Source organism: Lactuca sativa, chromosome 5, assembly GCF_002870075.4.
Source record: "Lactuca sativa cultivar Salinas chromosome 5, Lsat_Salinas_v11, whole genome shotgun sequence".
NCBI classification, from domain to species: domain Eukaryota; kingdom Viridiplantae; phylum Streptophyta; class Magnoliopsida; order Asterales; family Asteraceae; genus Lactuca; species Lactuca sativa.
The window spans coordinates 220474849-220490245 of record NC_056627.2 but is presented as its reverse complement, the minus strand read 5'-3'; the positions used below and the strand labels follow the sequence as shown (position 1 = coordinate 220490245).

At 36.2% G+C, this 15397-nt stretch overlaps 1 pseudogene; it reads left to right on the top strand.

The window, feature by feature from the left end:
- The first annotated feature begins 11053 nt into the window (after positions 1-11053).
- On the top strand, positions 11054-11733 carry LOC111920756 (molybdopterin synthase catalytic subunit-like; annotated as a pseudogene).
- Positions 11734-15397: the final 3664 nt, after the last annotated feature.

Below are 15397 nucleotides of genomic sequence, written 5' to 3'. Positions count from 1 at the left end.
TTTCTAAACCCGAATCAACAAACTAGGAAATTCATTAATTTAGACAACTGGCCATTGCTTGAATTGATCTGTTTTCTAAGGATTAGCTATAGCGAATGTGAATCTAATCACTTTAGTCGGTAACCAATGAAGAATTAATCCGATATATTTACCATAAAATCATCTATGGGAACAAATGATTCGAACCTAAACAGAAGGCCTTTTTAATCATTGAATTAAGTTGATCTTTGTTTTCTTAGCTATTAGTTGCTTAGTTTGCGTGTTAGTAAAGTATTTAAGTTTCTAGTCTTGCAAAACTAGAGAAAACCCATTTTCTATTACTTGTTTTATTTAGATAATATTAGCATTTATTTTAATTGTTTACCGTTCTTTGTGTTCGATACCCTACTTGCTTGAACTATATTACTAATCGATAGGTACACTGCCTTTCGTGTGTTTATTTTGTGTCTAAGTTAGTAGGATTAAAACTAGTTGGTTTCACACACATCAAGTTTTTGGCGCCGTTGTCGGGGAACGGTTCAAATAGTTAACTTTATTTGCTAATTGTTATCATTTTTATTTTATTGATTTTTTTTTATAGTTTAATTTTAATTTTTATTTTTAATTTTATTATGTTTTTTCCAAATCTTGATGCTTTTGATGCTTTTCTTGAGGATGTAGTACAGGAAATTGAGCAAGAAGATGAGGAGTATGACTCAGATAAAGATTTGAATAAATTTGGAAGATGGTTAGATAACATCTTGCCCAACACAGAAGGGACATCTGAGTTACAAGATGAAGAATTTAATATAGAAAGAGACTTGGAGGAGCTGGAAAGATTGCTAGCAGAGAGGTCAGATGAAGAACAAGAACAAGCTGAATTGCAGGAACCAACTCGTGGTTTGACCATTACCACGACATGGCCCCTTGTATTTTCAGTTTGTGTTTCGAAGCATGGGCTGACGATTCCAACTTTGGAGAAAGTTCTGAAGCGCGATCCATTTCTGATTAGTATCCAACCAGTCCCAATCCTTGTCAGAATTCTTGGGTTTTATGTATTCAAACTTGTTTGGCCAATTTTAGTATCAAAGAGCCAAATTTTACAATTTGGTACAAAGAAAATATTAAATGCAATGGATGGATGGGCATCGAATTTATTAGAATTTTATTAAGTTGAGAGTCCAGCTAAAGACTCGCACAAAAAGAAGCGCTTGCGGGAGGCAACCCGTCATTAGAGTTTGTTTTTCTTTTTCTTTCTAAACTTCTAGTATTTAGGGATAATTTAGGATTTTTATTTTGATGTTTTTTTTTATTACTTGGTATTTGTTTTTGATCTTTTCAGTTTGAGTGTAAGGATGCATGCAAGAGTCTAGAGTCAAGGATAACCTAGGGAAAGAATCGAGTCTAGGCGAGAGAGAAAACGAAGTTTTGAGTCTAGTTACGAGTTCGGTGATGAAAGAGGTTATTAAGAGCTCATTTACTAAAGAAAAAATGGGGAAGGTATCAATTTAATATTCCCCACACATATCAGAATCGGACCTGGAGCAGAAACATTTTCTTTATACAACGATGGACTCGGCGAGTGCACTTACCTACTCGACGAGTCCCAGTATAAAAACTCGACTTCTGCCAGTATTACGCTACAACTCAGCGAGCCACCCTATAGACTCGATGAGTTGATCCTTATTTTGTCTCTCAAGCTGATGATTTGATACGACAATTGGCTACACCTTTGAAGAACATTTTCCGAGCGTTTCCGAGAGTTTTTTTTCGTCTACATTTGGAGCTATACTTCACGATACTTGACACCCAAGGCATGGAAGAGCTGTTCCCATGTCTAAAGTTAATTGAAGATGGAGCTTTACATGAAGAAGATTAACCTCGCGACTACTATCTCAGGGGAGTTTGTTACAATTTCCTCTTTATTTTATTGTTCTTTATCCTGCATAATATGCAATGGGGACATTGCATAAATTAAGTGTGGGGTAGGGGGTTGGTTAAATTAGTTAAATTTTGAAAATCTTGAAATTTTAGCTCATTAAAATTTCTAGGGCTAATTTAGAAAATTTTGGTAAAGCAATTAGGGATCATGCTAGTATTATATTTGATGATTTTATGAAGACCCAAATGTTTAGTTGAGCCTATATACGTTCTAGTGCATTTGTGGCTTCCTTATTCTAGTGAAATCATGGGACAAAAACACGACCTCGCTTAGTTTGAAGGATGCAATATGTTTAGCATCGTGTACCAGAAATGTATCCAGGAAAATTATTATCGTTAACCAATAAAGGTTGAAGTTGAGCGCCCCTGCTTAAGCATGTAGGGTTTTGAGTGGAAAAAGTGAGTTACGTGTAAAATAAAAAATAAATAAATATAGAAAAAAAAGAGAATTACAAGAAAATGTTTGAAGAATTTTTGGAGCATCAAAGTTAAAGTATGAAGTTCAAAGATCAAAAATTTTGAAGAAATTCAAAAGTTGAAGATACCCAAAAATTAAAGATCAAATGTCAAAGAAGTGAAGAATTCCAAAAGAGCTCCATAGTGGTATCATAAATTGTAGTTGTCTAGATTATGTATGCTTGGGTTGCTCAACCAAAAATACCTTGAGGTTAGGAGGTTTTCTGCGGATGGATTCGGAGGGATACATAAAATGAGCATTGTTCGGAAAAAGTGGGCGAATGTTTATGAGGATTGTGAGTATTTAGAGTATGGGGGGTTCCATAGGAAAATTTTAGACACAAATGCATGCATTGTGGTCTTGGCATAATGGCTGGGTTCGATTGGAGTTGTCCGATGTGATTCTAATGTGATAAGATTCAATCTTGCTTGGGGGCAAGCAAAAGTCAAGTGTGGGGTATTTTAATATGGGCATATTTAGTTATAAAATTCATGCATTATCTTAATACTTTATGTTGTTTTTGTCTCATTTAATGAACAAAAGGTGCTTAATTAGTTAATAATTTCATTTTTTAGCAATAATGACATGCTCGGATGGAAAAGAAAGCGGAACTAGCGATTGGAGGCTTGGATCTTGGATTTTGAAGAAAGAAGGATGTTGCTGGACAGCTTGACCCCTCGTCAGTGTTTTGGCCATATCTCATGAACCGTAACTCCGATTGACGAGATTCAAAATGTTCTGAAAAGTAGACACAATTTCGGACGACTTTAGTGTTTTGAGCAAATGCTTATTTGAAACTTACTCGGCGAGTAGGGTCGATTACTCGGCGAGTTGTATCGAACTTTCGCAATTCTGGACGCGCTGACTTGCCGTATACGGGTTTTAAGTGACAGACTTGCCGAGTAGGTCACTGGACTCGCCGAGTAGCCTCTGTTTTGTGAAAATCTATATAAAGGGACTTTCAAATTGATACCCTAGGATATAGAGGTGAACCCTTGGAGGCCAATTGTCGACTAAAGGTGATGCTGGAGCGTAGGAAGCAAGGGAATCAACCCTACATTCAATTTTAAGGAGAATCAAGTCAAAATCAAGTTTACTCTTACCTAATCTCTTGTTTGAACTATGTTTTTACCAATTGATTTCGTTTTTGTGCTTGTTTCTGCTGTAATCATGAGCTAAAAACTCATAACTTCTATTTAGGTAGATGAATTTGTGAACATGGATTGATTATTTGATTAAGATTAATTTTAATTGGTGAATATGTTTTATTAAGCTTGTTAAAGAACCTTATGTGTTAACAATAACTATTCTTCTGTTAATAAATCAGTAATTAAGTTGTATGAACATCTCTTAGTTGCTAATTTCATATGATTTACGTGACCACATAGTTGTATGTCTAGGAATAATGAATGTGAAACTAGAATTAACTTGAAGATAGGTAAGTTAATGTGTGAGCTTGTGTGATACACCATCAACAAGAGGTAAATTGAATCACCAATTTGATTAGCTAATCACAAGTCTTTCTAAACCCGAATCAACAAACTAGGAAATTCATTAATTTAGACAACTGGCCATTGCTTGAATTGATCTGTTTTCTAAGGATTAGCTATAGCGAATGTGAATCTAATCACTTTAGTCGGTAACCAATGAAGAATTAATCCGATATATTTACCATAAAATCATCCATGGGAACAAATGATTCGAACCTAAACAGAAGGCCTTTTTAATCATTGAATTAAGTTGATCTTTGTTTTCTTAGCTATTAGTTGCTTAGTTTGCGTGTTAGTAAAGTATTTAAGTTTCTAGTCTTGCAAAACTAGAGAAAACCCATTTTCTATTACTTGTTTTATTTAGATAATACTAGCATTTATTTTAATTGTTTACCGTTCTCTGTGTTCTATGTGTAAGGTGAAAGTAACTACACACTCACATGATTTAACGATAACCGGGCAGCACATCGTTGCCTAAAACGATCGTTTCTAATAAAACCGGGAGTTTTATTGAGAAACCGGGCTCTGCAAAAGTCGGGCTTCGAAACCGAAAAGATAAATTTTCTGGGCTTCACCGATAAGAAAATCCGTTAAAAATTCATAACTTCTTCATCCGACGTCCGTTTTTGTCAGACATTTTACCGTTGTGCTACTAATGACGAGACCTTCAATTCTCGTTTAGGTTGTGTCGGCTAAAAATCGCTCGATATAAAATTTGAGTTTTTAGTTGTCTACTGCTACGCTGAAACTTCGAAAAATTATAACTTCCTCATACGAAGTCAGATTTGGGCGTTCTTTTTATTGAACTTCTCGGTTTAACAAATACTACGACTTTCGTTTAGATTACTAAGGCTAAAAAGTAGTTTATCAAAAACTCACTTTTTACGACATTCAGCACCATGCCGGTTTTGTCGCGAAACTTCGACAGGTCATAACTTATTCGCTATAACTCGGATTTTGGTATTCTTTATATCCTAGAAATCCTTGTTTCGACCACTACAACTTTATGTAAAGATATCAGCATTATCTAATATTTATTTTTGACGCTCATTTTCATTCTTAATTAATTAAATCCTAATAATTAAGCATAAAACACATAATTCACATAAAATTCACATAATTCCTTTTCATTTCTTCTAAATGAGTTACAAAGGTTAACCTAGACCATTATGTCAATATTAATGTCTAGCCTAGAAACACGAGTGTTAAAAAATCCCATATGATGCTCCATGGTGTATTTGAACCCATGGATCCAAGGAAATGGAAAGCCATGACAATTAAGGTTTACCCTAATTGTAACACTATATAAAGATCATACTCTTGGAAAAATCGGACGCTAATGGAAGAGAGAGAAGGGCTAGCCGATTTCAAGGGTTCTACATTTCTCTCAAGGTTATTCCAAAAGAAATTGGTGTTCTGTGAACCATTTGAGGTGTCACACTTGGGGTACTAGGCACTCAAGCTTCATGAGGACATTCTACATCAAATAGGTATGTATTCTATCTTGTTATAGTCATTGTTTTGTATGCTAGATTAGTATAATACCTTGGATGTTCATATTTGCATGTATAATATAGAAAACATAGATCCAAGGTATTTAGGGTTGCATACACTTAGGAGTGTTAGAATGCTCAAAACCCAACATAAACAAGAGCCTAGATGTGTTTAAGGTCCAAAATGGCACACTTAGAGGGGTTTACGGCCATGGGAGATGGCTTGGCCGTAAACTCCTTTTGTCCTTGTGTTTTTTATGTTTTCAAGGCTCTAAGCATGAATCCTAACTAGATATCAAGTGTAGGAAAGAGTACTTACGATATAGAGGCTTGAAATGGTTGATTTTGGCCAAGAACACTAGTGTGTGTTCTTGGTGTTCTTTGTGAAACTTGAAGATCTATGAAAACAAGATTTTCATGGATGAAATCATGAGATGATGCTAGTTAAGAAGGATTAACATCAATCTAAAAGAAGAACACTTACAACTTTTGATGATCTAGGATGAAAATCGGGATGATACTTGAGAGGATTTGGGAGTGTTCTTGAGTTCGAAATGAAATAATGAAAGAAAAATGAAGGTTATGAGGTTATATAGGGGAGTTCACGGCCAGTGTTGAGTTTACGGTCGTAAACTCCATGTTTATGGCCGTAAACTCCATATGTTGGAGTTTAAGGCTTGAATCTTGTACTGTGGCTTTAACAGATAAATCTCAACACTTATCCCTTAAGTGTACTAGGCTCATAACGCTCAAACAGACTCTAAATTGTGCTAAATGATAGCAGGAATGAGTCTGACACTGAGTTGAGTTGACTGACTGAGCTTTCAAAGAAAAAACATTTTTGTTTGTCATAGTTGTCATATGGCAAATATGGAAATGTTTCCATAACGGAAGATGGATATTATGAATCTATGTGTAGGTTAGAAACTTTTATGCAAGAAGGATGTTCAAAGGAATGTACTTTGAATTTGAGACTTCACTTCCATAGAATTATTCTTGTGACAATCTCCAAAGGAATACTTTGTAATATCATTGGCAAAGTCTCTGTGACTTTTGTACCTCGACATTACAAAAGGAACCATTGCATGATAGTTGAGAATCTAACACTTGTGACAAAGATTTGGAATTGTGAAATGACTTTCATTGAAGATGTGTTCAATTGATCTATTTCACAAAGAAAGGACCATAGGAAAACATAGTGTGCATGCTTGGAGCATGGTATAACTATTGTTTTAATTCAAGCATTAAGTTGATTAGTCGAAACATTATACAATGGATGATGTGTAATCAATATGGTGATTAAATAAAAGGTGTTTTATTTATATTCAAAAGTTTTGAGACCATATTGGATTCGATTATTCTTGTGTTTCACTTTGCATGTTTTTACTTCCCGAATAATAAGATTATTCAAACAATCCACAGTCGATCATACTTTGGAGGTAGGTATTGAGGCAAGACTGTCATGAATCCATCTGTAGATTGTCTAAGTGTTTTAGACATAGCACAAATTTGCTATAGTGTTCATGAGTACTCCTGTAATTAGATTTGAGTATTGGATTAAACCCACGCTCACGTGAATCACTTCATGGTTTTATCACGAGTGACTGTGAGACGATAATATCTTATATTCTTGAAACGGAGACATATAGTTGCAGTTTACAAGTCGGTTACACATTGATGATATGTAAACGCACCCGTAACTTGGTGTTATAAAACATATTGTTGTGTGTGATTTGATGAGTAAATAGAGCAAGCATATGAGTCGAAGTTTATCTGTTTCTTTTACCCTAAGAGAGATAAAAGCTATATCAGTGGGCCCCTCGATGATTTTGTGATGAAAACCCTAAGAGTTTGGCCAAGCCTGGACTGATATGATTTGTTCAATTAGTCGGTCGTCATAAATCGGAAATCGGGAAACAACACATGGACAGAGAGAATGATTATAAATCCATGTCTCATGTCCATACGATATCTTGTAGAATGGAGGAATATATGATCCCTTATCTAATGGACGTGTCAGAGTTTGACTGCGGCTTTTGAGAGCTACGATTTCTAGTCGGTTTTTGAAGTCGTACTTGCAGTTATAGTTATTAGACTTATCCTAAGTGGGAGACTGTTGGATTAGGTGTCTAAGCCCATAACTATAATTGGTAGGTACTTGACCCAATAGTAGCATGGTCCATTTTGTGTTGCATTCACCAGAACAATCTGATAGGATGGATATTTGAGAAAGAGGTTATTTGTGATTTATTAATATATTATAATTATAATATATTAATAGAGAAATCATATTATTTAATTGGTATTGATCAATAATTAATTTGGAATTAATTTTGTGATCAAAAGAGACTAATTAAACTAAAGGGAACTGATTATGTAAATCAGTGACACATATGGTTTGGGCTATTGATCCATGATGGGCTAAGTTTATGTATGAGTCCATGAAGAGTTAGTCCATATGAATTGTTGGATCATAAGCCTAAGTGTATGGATTAGGGTTTACAAGAGACTCTTGGAATCCTACACTATATATGTGTAACCCCTTAGCGAAAATCGCACACACAAGTGTTACAACAAGAGTATAGCCGATTTTGGTGTGCCTAATGAAAGACCCTAACTTTCATATTAAAAACAGTTGTTACTCCAAAACATGCTACATGCATTTAAAAAAAATGTTTTACATTGATAACTTGTTTACAAACGACTGGATAGAAACCGACTAAGTTTTAATATTTTACATAACTACCCAGGATATTGTAATTTTATACAAACATAAACTTAAGTACAAAATTACTATTACAAACTATTCTAAATCTTCCAACAGTATACTACCATATTGTTTATTTATCTCCTGCAATTTGTTAAACATAGAGTGGGGTAAGCGGTGACGCTTAGTGAGTTCAATAATAGATACAATATAACGTGATGCCATATATATACTTCAATATGGCAGAAGCAAAGAGGAACAAGGCATATGTGAAATCATGTGACAAGCTTTTCATATTAATCAATGACTCAATTCAAAGATATACAGTCAATGAGATATAACAATTTCAATACTTGATAAACATCAATAACGCTTCGGCCCAAATGGCACAGGAGACATACAATTTCTGATTAACATCTTGGTAGATTTCAGGCTTATAGCCCTGTCTAACCATTTGCCAATGCCATAGAATAGAATTCATTCTCTTACGGAGACATGCTCTACATGGCCAGAGGCTACGTACCATTACCAATGTGAATCTAAGTCCTTTCACTGATCATATGGTCAAAGGTATTACTTTTGCTATTAAAATAGCGAATAAAATAATACGGGAAAATAACCCGGAATAACAACACTGAAAGCATATAGCACATATAACACATAACATACAATTGTTCTTATATATTGAACTCACCGTGAAATAACCGGGGGTTAAAATAGTAATTTGGGCAACACTTCGTTATAATAATTAGCTTTCTTCGTTGAAAACTGGGAGCTTTATTGAAAATCAGGCTCTGCGATGGTAGGGCTTCAAACCGAAAAGATAAATTTATCGGGGTCTTCGGGCTCTTCGGTACGTATTTCAGTTGCTAAAATTGATACCAGGGCTTCGGGGGATGTCAAAATAGCTAAAATATGGAATTAGGGGTGAAAAAGGGCAAAATCTCAAAAATAACCGGGAAATATCACATCCTTCCTATTTATAGGGCGAAATTGTGAGGGTCGGCCAAGAAGGTGAGTCAACGAAGGCAGGTGCCAGCGAGGGAGAGAGACACGAGACAGGCGCGCGGAGACGTCTTACAGCCAGTCTTAGACGGCGCCTAGTACGCGAGGCGCGTCGGATGCCTAATGGACCTCGGCTTCGGACCAATCAGCGACGAAGACGAGTGGACACGGGGTATGCATGCGAGAATCCGGGTGACGTGTCTGAAATCTGATCTTATCCATGCGAAATTCTCGGAAATTGAACCCAAAACTTATAAAATCCATAACTTTTGCATACGAGCTCCGGTTTTGACGTTCTTTATATGCACGCATAGGCGAGAATATATTCTACAACTTTCGTTTAGACTTTGTTGGAAATTTTTTACTTTATATTTAATATTATTATTTTTAACAGACCGGGACAGGAAAATCCGTTAAAAATTCATAACTTCTTCATCCGACGTCCGTTTTCGTCAAACTTTTTACCGTTGTACTACTATTGACAAGACCTTTGATTCCTTTTTAGGTTGTGTCAGCTAAATATCGCTCGATCTTTATTTCGAGTTTTTAGCTGTCTACTGCTATTCCGAAACTTAGAAAAATCATAACTTCCTCATACGAAGTCATATTTTGGCGTTCTTTTTATCAAAATTCTCGGTTTAACAAGTACTACGACTTTCATTTAGATCACTAAGGCTAAAAAGTAGTTTATCAAAAACTCACTTTTTACTTCATTCAGTGTTGTGTTGGTTCTGTCGTGAATCTTCGATTGGTCATAACTTCTTCATTATAACTCGGATTTCGATAAGGTTTTTGCCTAAATGTTTCTAACAAAGTTCTTTACAACTTTAAATAATAAAATTTTAATTATTTCAAAATTTATATTTTCGTTAAATTTCAATATTTGCCTTTTGATTGGAATCTCATAAGACTTCCAATATTTTTCCGAGTGATTCTAAACATAGTTTTACTTCATTTCTGGTAAAAACTATCTGTTAGAACTCAATATTCAAATTCACATAATATTTCATAATATTATTAACTTTTCAAATTACATAACACGATTTCAAAACGTGTATGTTACACCTAACCTCTCTCTCAAAGTTCTCCAGTTGTTGGTGGTGTTTTGTGAACCATTTGAGGCATCACACTTGAGGTGCTAAGCTCTTGAAATACCAAATTCCACAAGCTACAATATAGAGGTATTCATCTAACTTGATTTTATGTTGCAAATATCAAATTGTATGCTAGTTGTAGGCTTCACGCTTTGGATAACTGTATTGCATGTATAACTAGAGAAAACTTAGATCCAAAGCATTAGGGTTGTATGTGCACCATAGGGATGTTAAAGTACATAAAACCCAACATGATGTGGTAGACCAACAAACCCTGGGTATTCTAACCCGATAGTTGTTTAGACCTGACATATTGGTATTCCACCCCAAGGCCATCAGTTATTGCTAGAAAGCGAAGGCGGAACTGTACACAATCATCACCAACATTGAAGATTTCGCGTTTTTACAATACTCTAATTTTTAATAAATGTAATTCTAAATAAATGGTTTTCTTAATAAATGGATTAATAATTTGGGAATTTTTTATCTTAATAAAAAAATGAAAATTTTTTGTTGTGAAAATGGGACATTACAAGTTGGGTTTTGATGCTTATGTAAACAAAATTGTGTTCTTTCACGGTTTTCCCATAAGATAAGTCCAATTTGATCTTTGATCTTATATTTTTATTGCCTTCGTTGGACTAAAGGTGATGAACAAAATGAGCCCTAATTTGAATTAGGTATCTGTTGTGTGGAATCAAAATTCTCTTCTTTTCTTTGGGTTATTTGGTTTTTGATTTAAGGTTACCCTTTGTTTCTTTTACCTTGTTCTAACCAATGCAAAAGATATCAAAATCTGTCAACATTTTTAAAGAAATGCATATTGACATGGTTTTCGGTTATTTCCATTCTTTCTCTAAACTAAAAACTGCATATATAATTAAAAAATGTATGTTTTTATGTTTTTCTTTTTTATCTGTTGTGTGTTTCTACTCCTATGTAATTTTGTTTTATGTACAGTTTCTTGACTTTCTCATAAACCAAAGAGAACTTGTAAAGACAAAAAAAAAAGGCCAATGAACACGAGAACAACTTAATAGAAATCTTTGGGGAAAACCATCCAATCGACATCAACAAGTACACAAATGACGTTCACGCCCCTCAATGTGGGGCCATAGCCACGTTCTATGAGAACACCCACGACACATTCGAGGGCAAAACGGACATTGAACTAAGATACGAAGTGTATGTTCTAATGGACATACATTGTCTCAGTTCCATTTGTTCATCCGCAAGATCCAAATGGAATTTAAATTCCATTGCTGTGACCCACAGATTGGGGCCCATTTCTGTTGGGGAGACAAGTGTGTTTGTTGCCATTTCTTCTATTCATTGGGTGGATGCATTGGATGCCTGTAAGTTTGTGATTGATGAGCTTAAAGCTTCGGTTCCAATTAGGAAGAAAGAGGTTTATTCTAATGGTGAAGTGTAGAAAGAGAATATTCAGTTTCTTGAGAGAATTGGGAAGAATGAAGATTTGAGAAGGGGTTGTTGTGGAAAGAAAGTGAAAGTGGAGGGTGATGAGGTGGCAAGGGTTGTGAAAATGGTTATTGTAGGTCGAAGGTGAAGGTGGAGGGTGATGGATGTATGGAGTCTTAGTAATGGCAATGATTGATTTTGAAGAAGTGTTGTAAGTTTTTGTTTGTTTTTTATAAGTGTTGTATTGATAAAGTGATGTTTGGATAAATAATGTTTAAAAGTATTTATGGGGACACTCTTATTTTCCAAACCTTTTCACTAAGTCATTCTTTATGAGTATAAGGAAAGTAGTTATATAAAGCTTATTGTATTAAATTCTGCCCATGTTAAGTCAAAATGGAACCATTTAGATGTCACCACTAAATTGCTATTCGGCGCATTGGATTCAAAGAATCAAAATCCTCTGAGCATTTAATGAACTCTACATTCTCCGAATCATCAATAGGTTGGAATTATTTGGTAATAAATGCTTCGGTAATCAAACCACCCTAAAGTTGTGTGGGTATAAAAGTCGCTTACTATATGAATTAAGTTCTATAAAAAAGGACTCACTCTCTTTAAAAGTGAATTAATTGTTTTAATCATTGAAAAAATCACGATATTAATTAACATTAACAAATTTGTAAATCCATTAAAGTCAAGTTAAGAGAATGTTTGGAATTTCATTTTGAAGCTAAAAAAGACTTTCATCTAGGGGATATGACGGGATATACCATCCATGTCTCTGTCCCGAGTCTATAACCTTATCCGCATCCCCAACGGATGCATGTAATTGAATCTCCTCCATTTTAGATTTTGAGTTTATCCTAGCCCATCCATGGCTCATTCCCAATCTATTAACGTAATAAATCAACTTATGCAAAAAAATAATTTCAAGTTTTATAAGCTATCAGAACTAGAATTCATAAATTGATTTTGTTTACATCAATCATAAATTTTAGGGAAAATTTCATGGATATTAAAGGGCATGTAACACCCAAAAATTTACGCCAAATTTAAACTTTTAATACTAACAAAAGAGTCAAATAGTAATTGTTTCTACAAAACATTTCCAATTCGTTTATCATCAGAGTGTCCCAAAATAGATCATGAGGATGAGGAGCGGTACGGTCACGCCTTTACCTTCCCTCGCTCTCCTGAAGTACCTGAAACAATAAACTGAAAACTGTAAGCCCGAGGGCTTAGTGAGCTACCCCCAAAATGCCAACACCATACTGACAGAAACCACAGCCATAACGATCAATCAAACAACATACATACTTGGCCATCGGCCGGACTGGTCCGCTCTACTAGGCCTACAGTCTATCTGAATCTATCCCGAGTCTTCGACATGACTAGTCCGCCGCATGGGCCTACAGTCTCCCCGAGACGCTCAGAGGGTGTGTTGGCCTTCAGCATAAAGCAGGACCGCCTCAACCCAACCAACAAGAAACTAACCATGTACGCATACTATCATATACTGGCATATACACATAACAAACATATCTATCTCATTAACCATCAATCATAGAGTTTCACTCGTAACTAGAGTATCGATCTAACAGGTCACTAACATACCAATCCTTACGGATCATAAAATCATAACATACTATCTATCCTGATTCCAATCTAACAGATCAGAATCATACGTAGCATACCATAACAATCGATCTAACCGATCTCTAGTATAACAACCATCCTAAACAGGATGAATTCTAACAAAGCAATAACATAACACCCATCCTAAACCAGGATGAAATCTAGCATGGAAATAACAAAGCAACCATCCTAAACCAGGATGTAAATCATAGAGGGTCGGCCTTGGTGCCGTAGACCCTATCGATATAGTTAGGATAACTCACCTCGCAGATGTCGATTGAAATGCAAATCCAACTATCGGATCACTTGACACCGGCACCACCACCTATAACCATGGCACAATATACTCATAAGTTCTTACTCTTATGAGACACCCCATAACCTCTTAGAAATTCCTGATCAAGGTCAACAGTCCATGTTGACCTCAACTCGCCGAGTGTACTCGGCCGCTCGCTGTGGAGCACATTCCAACTCGCCGAGTCATCGGAGTGAATCGTCGAGTCCCTTCGAATCCCGATCAATACTTAAGGTCCACCTGTTGAGTTTCGTCATTATAACTCGACGGGTACACACGCATGCCTATCCAAGGGAAAAGCCATCCGACTCGCCGAGTTGTTCTTCAACTCGTCGAGTTTTATGGTGATCTTCATCGGACTCGCCGAGTTGTTCATCCAACTCGCCAAGTTCAATGACCATCTTCATGTGACTCGCCGAGTCATCCTTGAGACTCACCTATATACAGTACATTTGGTATCGGAGGGAGACTACGATAAGCCGTAGACTTGGAGAGCTCTATGTTTTGGAGCAGCTACATGTTGCTCATGTTGTTGCATCTTGTGTCAATCTGTCGACTTTTCGTTTAAACCCTTCATCGTTTATTTTTTATCTTTGGCAATCTCGTTTGGGATATGTGTCGGCGTCTCGTTTACAGTCTTTGGTTTCTACTGGTGTGTTAGTTTCTTTGAAAACTATTGATATTTCTGATTGTTGTGGTTGTAAACTGGGAAAATTTTATGCTTTACCTTTTAATAAAAGTGTCACTCGTTCTGTTGCTCCCTTTGATATCGTGCATTCTGATGTGTGGAGTCCATCTCCAATCACCTCTAAATCAGGAGCTAACTATTATGTTTCATTCATTGATTATTACACTCGTTGTACGTGGGTTTATTTTATGAAGCGCATGTCTGACATTTTCACCATATATAGTGAATTTGGAGCTCTTGTGAAGACTCAACACTATGTTGTCATAAAATGTTTTTGGAGTGATTTGGGAGGACAATTTACCTACAATGATTTTAAACAATTATTGGCATCTGATGGCACTGTGCATCAATCATCTTGTACAGACGCTCCTCAATAGAATGTTGTTGCAGAAAGAAAACATCAATATCTTCTAGATACTACAAGATCCTTACTACTTTCTGCTCAAGTTCCCAATATGTTTTGAGGAGAAGTTGTTCATACCGACGCTTATTATTAATCGCATTCCTACTGCGTAAAATTCGAGGAAGTCTCCTTATGAAATGTTGTTTGGAAAACTTCTAGATTATTCTTCATTACGAGGGTCGGCCTTGCTTTGATAGACCCTATCGATATAATGAGGATAACTCACCTCGCAGATGTCGATTGAAATGCAAACTCCAACTATCGGATCACTTGACATTGGCACCACCACCTATAACCATGGCACAATATACTCATAAGTTCTTACTCTTATGAGACACCCCATAACCTCTTAGAAATTCTTGATCAAGGTCAGAGTCCTCAGTCAAGGTCAACAGTCCATGTTGACCTCAACTCGTCGAGTGCACTCGGCCACTCGCTGAGTCCGTGGAGCACATTCCAACTCGCCGAGTCATCGGAGTGAATCGTCGAGTCCCTTCGAATCCCGATCAATCCTTAAGGTCCACCCGTTGAGTTTCGTCCTTATAACTCGACGGGTACACACGCATGCCTATCTAAGGGAAAAGCCATCCGACTCACCGAGTTGTTCTTCAACTCGTCGAGTTTTATGGTGATCTTCATCGGACTCGCCGAGTTGTTCATCCAACTCGTTGAGTTCAATGACCATCTTCATGTGACTCGCCGAGTCATCCTTGAGACTCGCCGAGTCCATCCAGTCCTCTTTCCATACAGACTTGTTTTGAGCCATGCAGCAGGTCCAAATCACAGAT